Genomic DNA, 8,884 nt, shown 5'->3' on the forward strand with positions numbered 1-8,884 from the left:
TGAAATATGCCAATTGGTATACCATCTATTCCTGGGGCCTTATTTTTTTCTATTTTCTTCAAAGCAGCCTGAACTTCCTTCATCACCATAGGCCCTTGCTCATATGTTGTTTCATGAAATTCTTCTGTGTCTGCCAATTCCTTTTGATACAGTGACTCAGGATATTCTTTTCATCTTCTTTTGATACTTCCTAGATCATTTAATATTCTGCCTAAAGCGTCCTTGATTATAGCAACTCTAGGTTTGAATTTGTTCTTCAGTTCCTTAAGCTTAAGAAATGCTGAGCGAGTTTGGCCCTTTTGATTTTCTGACTCCAACTCCTTGTACCTTTCATTGTAATATTTTACTTTGCCATCCAGCACTGCCTTTTGAAATCTTCTGTTCAGCTCTTTAGTATCTTGAATTCTTTCTTCTGATTTGGCTTCTCTGAATTCCAGTGCAATATTCAGTTTCTTCTGACATCCATTTTGGTCTTCGCTTCCTCTTCTGTCTTTGCAATGACACTCTTTGCACTCTTCCTGGATGATATCCTTGATATCCTCCCACAACCCATCTGGTCTTCTCTCATTGTGTTCAAGGCCTCAAACCTGTGCCTGGGATGGTTCTGAAATTCAGGTGGGATAGACTCAAAGTCATATTTTGGTTCCCATGGATTCAGTTTCATTTTCCTCAGCTTCAGCTCGAACTTGCATATTAGTAGTTGGTGGTCTGTTCCACAATCAGCTCATGGCCTAGTTTTCACAGCTTATATTGAGCTTCTCCAGTGGTTCTTTCTGCAGATGTAATTGAACAAATATTGATCTTTTCTAGTTAGTTGACCAGGTAGCTATCTTCCAAAATTCTTGGCAGGCATTTTCTTTGATGTTAATTCTGTTATGTGACTATAAAAAATTTACTTATTTTATTGACAAAGTTTTCAATGGTTTCCATATTTGCATTTAAAAAATAATGCCTACATGAACATTATACACAAGTTCTGTGGTAAACATGTACCCTTTAGTGTAGAGTACATTCCCAAGATATCACGTATATGTTCAGTTTTAGAAGTGAGGATGGTGAGACGTCATACTTTGGGCATAGTATTAAGAAAAGTCTGTCTATAAATCAGACATCGTACTTGGTAAAGTGAAGGGTTAGTGAAAAAGAAAAAGAAAAAACCCAGCCCAACCTTCAATGGGATGGATTGATACAGAGAGTGAAACAATGGGCTTAAGCCCACCAAAGATTCTAATGATGATGCAGGATCAGTCAGGGTTTTGTCTGTAGCACATGGAGTTACTATGAATAGGTTATAATTTGATGACTATAAAATGGTAACTGTAAAATAAATTTTAAAAGTGCTTTACCAATTTATAGTATGGTCAACTCTATAAGGGTTGTTTTTCCTCTGGCAATTTACCAGTTCAATGCAATCCCAACACAAATACCAATTCCATTCTTCAATGAAATGGAAAAGCCAATTTCCAGTTTCACAGGAATGGAAAGAGACCCCAAATAAGTACAGAACTCCTGAAAAAGAGAAACTCCCTGATCTCAAATCCTACCACACAGCTGTAGTGGTCAAGACAACATGGCACTAGTATAGTGACAGACACATAGATCAATGGAATAGAATTGTGAACCCAGAAATCAGCTCATCTACATATGGTCAACTGATTTTTGACAAGGAGATGAAATCAGTTAAGTGGGTAAAAGACAGCCTCTTTAACAAATGATGTTGGCAAAATTGGAAAACTACCTACAAAAATCTCAAACAAGACTCACACCTCACATCACACACAAGAATCAACTCAAAGTAGATGATGGACTAAGGAGTAAAACCAAGGACTATAAACTTCATTACAGAAAAACTTGAAAGATCCCTAGAAGCCTAATCCTCAATATGAACAGTCTTCTAAGAATCTTGAAAATACTACAACCAGGAAAGAATAAAACAGATGAATGAGACCTTATAAGAGTCAAATCCTGTGTGATTCACTGCCTCTGAAAGCATGCCTGAGCGTCAGCTATGCGTCAGTTCTGACTCTACAATACACAGCAGCAACAACAACAACAACAACAACAACTGTTCTGGTTTGGTTTTCCTCACTCTCATTTCTTTTGGTCAATTAAAGTTTTTGAATTTGAAATTCAATTTATTGGGTTTTTTTTGCTTATGATTAGTATTTTTGGTGTTATTTGAGAAATACTGTCCTACCCTAAGGGTGTGAAAATAATCTTCTATGTCATTGACAACAGTATTGCTTTGTCTTCTGACATTTAGACCTTTAATTTGTCTAAAATATGTTTTTATGTATGGTTTGGAGTAGGTATCAAGCTTATCTATTTTCTATCTTGTTTTAGAATCTTCTGTTAACTAAGAATCTCGCATTAAAAAGATTATTCAGTTATGTGAAAAGATTGAAATTATTTTTTATGGACTTTCTTGTGTTTGTGAGAAAAGGCCCATCACAGTGGGCCTTTTAAATATGTGAAGGCCTCAACATACACCAATATGCAGTATTTAGAAGTGTTTTAGGTGTCACTCTTAACACCTGGGAAATCATTGCTTTGGAGGAAGAATAGAAATGTGGAGTCTAACTGTATTAGTTTTGGGTGAAAATGAATTAAAGGCAGGTAAGTTGAAGAAAATAGAAATAATGGTGGGGAACCAAATCTTTCTCCTTGAGTAGGTATGTTTTTATTTTGACTAAAGCATTGTGGGCCAAAAGCTGATGGTGTTATTCACAAGAGATATAGTGAGAATCTGATACTGTGAGCATTTCACAAGAGAGCTCATGTATGAAAGCTTATTTTCTGATTTCTTTAAGGTCCCATCATTGTTTTATTTCTATCAGGACTAGCAACTTTGAGAATATTTGAAGATGCTATTCTTGGTAGGAATAGGAATGAGAACTCTTACAGAGAGCACTTATAGAGAGCACAGTAACCATGACACCCAGAGTTGCTTTGGTTATTGTTTGGTGCCCTTGAGTACAGCTGATAGCAACCTTATGAACAACAGAGCAGAATCTTGCCCTATTCTGCATCATACTTACCATCTCTGATATACTTGCGTCCATTGTAACAGTCACTGTCAATCCACCTCCCAAAGGCTTTTCAGCTCTTTCACTGAAACTCTACTTTTCCAAACATGAAACATGGACTAGCTCCTCCTACCAACATGCCTAAAGTATGATGAGACTTTGCCTTCCTCGCCTCCATGGAGCACTCAGATTGCACTTTCTCCAAAAAATACCCTGTTTGCTCTCTTGGGAATCCATGTGATATTCAGTACTCCAACACCACAATGCAAAGGCATTTGATTCTTCTGTCATCCTTAACCATTGCCTAACTTTGAGATGTATCGAAAATATCAAGACTCAAATCAGGTACACCTTAATCTTTAAACTAACAGCATTGCTCCTTAGAACTTTGGAGAGATCCTTGACAACTGATTTTCCCAATACAGCATATCTTCTGAACTCTTAAATGCTGGCACCAGGGTATTGACTGTGAAGCCAAGCAAGATAAAATTGTTAACAACTTCAATCTCTTTTCCATCATCTTGCGTATTAGGGAACTGGTGAGGATTGTTGTCTTCTTGGTGTTGAGACGTAATCCGTACTGAAGGCTGCAATCCTTGATCTTCTGCAGCGGGTGCTGCAAGTCCTCTTCACTTTTAGTAAGCCAGGTGTGTCATCTATGTAACGCAAGTTGTTGATTCTTCCTCTGATCCTGATGCTGCATTCCTCTTCATAAGTCTAGCTTTCCAATGATTTGCTCAGCATACAGGTTGAACAAATATGGAGAAAGGACAGAGCCCTGATGCATACCTTTCTTGATTAAGTAAGTCATACAGTGTTCTCTTGCTCTTTAGACAACTGTCTCAGTGTAGTATCGTTTCCACATGAACACAATTAGGTGTTCTGGGATTCCCATTCCTCTCAATGTTAGCCATAATTTGTTATGATCCACACAGTCAAATGCTTTTGTATAGGTCATACAAAATAGATAGACCCTCTTCTAGTATTTTCTGCTCCCAATCAAGGCCAGTATAACATCAGCAACATCAGCAAGGATATACCTGCTTCTACAACCTCTTCTAAATCCTGTTAAGTGGCTTTAAGGAGAATGGAGGTGTACAAATGGATGGTAGGATAGGAAAGAATGAGCTGAGCTGGTGGCACATGATGAATTGTTTGTTAACATGTGATCTAGCATTTTAGGGACACTTTGAAAGGAGTGTGAGTCCCTGCTATTATATGAATGAAACTGTCAGACCAGTGGTCTTTTAAATTACATTATCTCATAATATCATTCCTAGAAATTGAATGATATCATAAATACTTTTGAACTGAAAAACACTATACAAACATAGTTATTATCATGGTGAATTTTATTACTTCATTATCAAAACTCACTTTCTATATTGACTACTGAGTTGCTGTATACAAAGTGATGCTTAAAGAGTTTATAGAGATGCTAGCTGCTTTTAGTAAAGTGTGCCCAGATTTCTTTTAGGTGAAGTGCTTTCTGCTGATTTTCATGCTTGTCCAATTGAGTGAAAATTTTGCTTCTCATAGCAAATGCTTTTCTACAAATAGATAGCAGTTGGACACTCACACCCACCCTGGAATCTTCTGTCCTTTTGGCCTTCTGTTGCTCCTGCCTTGCCAATCCCTATGCCTGACTGAGCCCCATCCTCTGTTTCTGCTCTCAGAGCTTCTGACTATTGCTGGATGCACTACAAATTCATGTTGGATGCTCAGTGCTAGCTTTCAAAGTCCTTGTGTTTCATCTCTTCTCCCTCCCCCTTCCCTTTTTATGTTTCATCTCTTCTTGACTTACTATTTTATTTCTGGAGGTTTAAATTCCATATATACCTCAAATTTCAACTTTAAGTAATTGATTTTCTTTATATTGCTGAGAAGTATAAATTTCTCCAGTTTTCTAAATTTATCCTCAAAGTAATTATTTTCCTTCTTAATATCAATGCCCTACCCAGCCCTTTTATTTACTAATTGACAAATAATAGTTTTAAATAAATCTTACTCCTTCTCAACTCTGTAATTGTCTACAGAGTTTATGCTGCTATAGTACTGAGACAAATTTAATACAAAATTAATTGCTTAATTTCTCTTCTTCCCCTATTTTTTCTTGTATATTTTTCTTTCCTTAGCTTTCATCATATTTCACCTCTCCTGGTTTCTCTGTTAAACAGGAAATATTTTTCTGTCATTTTGGCTATATCCTTCTCTTCCTTCCAGAATGAAGCATTTAAAGAAATACATTATTACACTGATACATAAAATTGTTGTTATGTGGTACTGAGTCAAAACTGACTTATAGCTGACTCTTCCATGGGATTTCAGAAGCTATAAATCACACAGCAGAAGATTGCCTGTCTTACAGAGCAGCTGTGGATTTGAACCACCTGCCTTTGGGTTGGCAGTGCAACTTCTTACTACTAAACCACCATTGTTGTTGTTGTGTACCACTGCATCAGAAAACTGACCCATAGCTGATCCTTCAGTGGGTTTTCAGAGTCAGTTAATCACATGGGAAAAGATGCCTAACCTTGTCCCACAGAGCAGCTGGTGGATATGAACTTCAGCATTGCAGCATAGCTTCTTACCACTAGGCCATCAGAGCTCAAAAAAATATTTTTCATTTGATAAAACCATGGGGATTCTTTGATTTGGCTTTTCCCCTTCCATCTTCTCACTTCTTTATTTTCTCTCTCCTCTTTAATGTCAGTAATGGGTTTTTTTCCTCTTGGCAACTTGCTCAAAGCCTGCAGTTAAACATACAAATTAGCCTACGTTTTTAGTTTTAGATTGTAAACAAAGGAAGATAATTCTGGCTGATTTGGCTAAAAATGTATTTATTGTGGGTCTTGAAAATCTTACTGAACCAATGGGTTGGATGGAAAATTCAAATCTAGTTGAAGTATAGACATGTAAGAAGTCTGCTTAGACTGCGTCCACCATTAACATCACTACCGGACAAGCTTTACTTTTGAAATTAGACACAACTAGGTACTTGCAGATGCATTTCCAGATTCTTGGAGAAACCAAATGACTGTGGAAAAAACAACCAACCAACCTCCTGTTACTGTTTATGCCTGTCTTAAGAAGTTTGGGGTATAGCATCTGCTTGTGCGTATGCCAATGGCTCTTTCACACCTGCTGGAAGTGAGTTTGTCAGCATTGGCTTTTTCAGTGAGAAGTAGGTAAGACCATACTGTTGTTGTTGTTGTTGTTTTTATGTGCCATTGAGTCACTTGCAACTCATAGTGACCCTATGTACAGCAGCCCTAAACTCTGCTCTGTCCTTTGCCAATCGCACTGTCTCTGACATTCCCATCCCAATTACCCCAGTCACTGAATCAATCCACCTCAAATAGGGCCTTCCTCTCCTGCCCTGTCCCTCCACCATACCAGACATGATGTCCCTCTCCAAGGACCAGTCCCTCCTTACAACATGTCCAAAGTATGTTAGACGGAGCCTCAGAATCCTTGTCTCCAAGGAGCCGCCCAGTTTAGCCCTTTCCAGGATGAATCTGTTTGTTTTCCTAGCAGTCCATGGTCTCCTCAATACTTTTCTCCAGCACCACAGCTCAAAGGCGTCAATTCTCTTTCTATCCTCTTTAGTCATTGTTCAACTCTCTGATGCATAACAAGTTATAGCAAAGACCATGGCCTGTATCAGATGCACCTTAGTCTCCAGAGAGACACTGTTGCTCTTGAGTACTGTAGAGAGGTCCCTAACAGCAGACTTTCCCATTGCAATACACCTTTTAATTTCCTGGCTGCTGGTGCCAAGAGTGTTGACTGTGGAGCCAAGCAGACTAAAGCTGTGAACAATCTCAATCTCTTCACCATCCATTGTGATGCTGCCAATTGGTCCAGTGGTGAGAATCTTTGTCTTCTTGACATTGAGCCTCAATCCATATTGGAGGCTGCAGTCCTTGACCCTCTGCAGCAAGCGCTTCAGGTCCTCCTCAGTTTCAGCAAGCAGGGTTGTGCCATCTACTCAGTATTATTAATTATCCTCCATTTAGTGATCTGATCTAAATATCAAGTATGTCATAAATGTTAATGTGACATGATTTTATGCAGTTATGTAATGATGTAATTTGGAAGTTATATAGTCATTCCAGTGGTCTGATATGTTCAGACAATTAGCTGTGAGGAGATCAGGGTTAATACAAGACCTTCAGGAGGGTTACATCTCTGATCCAATGTGAAGGATGTCTTATTCTTAAAAAGAATAATGGAGGAAAGAGAAGCAACCAGATAGGAGGGACTTCAGTAATACTAAAAAGAGGCAGAGGCAGATAGTATCATTTAGACCTGGAATTCTAGTAGACTTAGGGGAAGATTAATACTAAGACACAAAATGTTTTTTAGAGAGTTCCAGGCCCATAGATGATCAATGGAGTTAAGGACATTTCCTCTAAGCTGACAGAGAAAGCTTTCCATCAGAGCTGGTGCTCTGAATTGGGATTTCCAGATTCAGTTAGAGTGTGGAAATCATCGAAAATATCACTAATATCACACACTAGCAAAATCCTGCTGAAGATTATCCAAACACAACTGCAACAGTACATTGACAGAGAACTACCAGAAGTATAAACTGAGTTTAGAACAGATTGTGGCACTCAAGATATTATTGTCAATGTCAGATTGATCTCGGCAAAAAGCAGAGTACCAGAAAAATGTCTATCTGTGTTTCATTGACTATGCAGAGGCATTTGACTGTGTGCATCACAAATTGTGGCTAGCATTGAGGAAAATGTGAATCCCAGATTCACAAGAATGTGCTTATGTGAAATCTATGCATGGACTAGAAGGCAGTGCTCAGAACAGAGCAGAGAGACACTGCATGGTTCAAACTCAGGAAAGGAGTATGTCAGGGATGCATCCTGTCTCCATTCTTTTTCAATCTATATGTAGAACAGATTATTCAGGAAGCAGGTCTTTATTAAGAGGAATATGGCATTAATATTGGAGGAAAACTCATCAACAGATGATGCAATCTTGCTTTCTGAAATTGAAGAAGACCGGAAGCACTTGCATCAAAATCAAGGACTATAGTCTTCAATATGGACTGAAGCTCAACATCAAGAAGACAAAGCTTCTCACCGCTGGTCCAGTTGGCAGAATTATGATAGATGGAGAAGAGATTGAGGTTGTTAATAATTACAGCTTGCTTGGCTCCACAATCAACACTTTTTTTTATGAGTGTTTTTCATTTTATTAATGAAAACTTTTTAAATTGATATTTTAATGAAAATTTATAGAGAACATGGATTTCCATTCATTCATTGTTGCACATTTTCCTCCCTGCCCAACTCTCCCCACCCCAGTTCACTTTTCTCTTTGAAAAAAAAAATAATAAATTCTTTCATTGTTATACAATTCCCGACCCCCAATCTACTTTACTATGCAGCTCTTATTCTGAATGGTTGTCTTGCAAATAATACCTAATCATATATTACATTTAATCATTTCTCTCCTTTATCTGTTTAAATGCAGTGTACACTATTTATCCCCTTAGTTTCCCCCCAAACTCAATGTCAGTCCTGTTTTATAACAGTGGCATTATGCAGTATTTGTCCTTTTGGAACTAAGATATTTCACTCAGCATAATATCCTCCAGGGTCATTAATTTTGTATAATATTTCATGAGTTCCTTGCTTTTCAATGCAGCATAGTATTCTATTGTAGGAATAGAACACAGCTTCTCTATCCATTCATTTGTTGATGGGCACTCTTTGCTGTTGTGAACAATGCAGCAATAAACATGGGTGTGCATATATTGGCTTGGGTGGCAATTCTGGCTTCTTTAGGGTATATTCCCAGTAGTGGAATTGCAGGGTCAAATGTTATCTCTATTT

Source organism: Elephantulus edwardii, unplaced genomic scaffold (genome assembly GCF_000299155.1).
Source record: "Elephantulus edwardii isolate Elephantulus edwardi_28Jun2011 unplaced genomic scaffold, EleEdw1.0 scaffold00179, whole genome shotgun sequence".
NCBI lineage: Eukaryota > Metazoa > Chordata > Mammalia > Macroscelidea > Macroscelididae > Elephantulus > Elephantulus edwardii.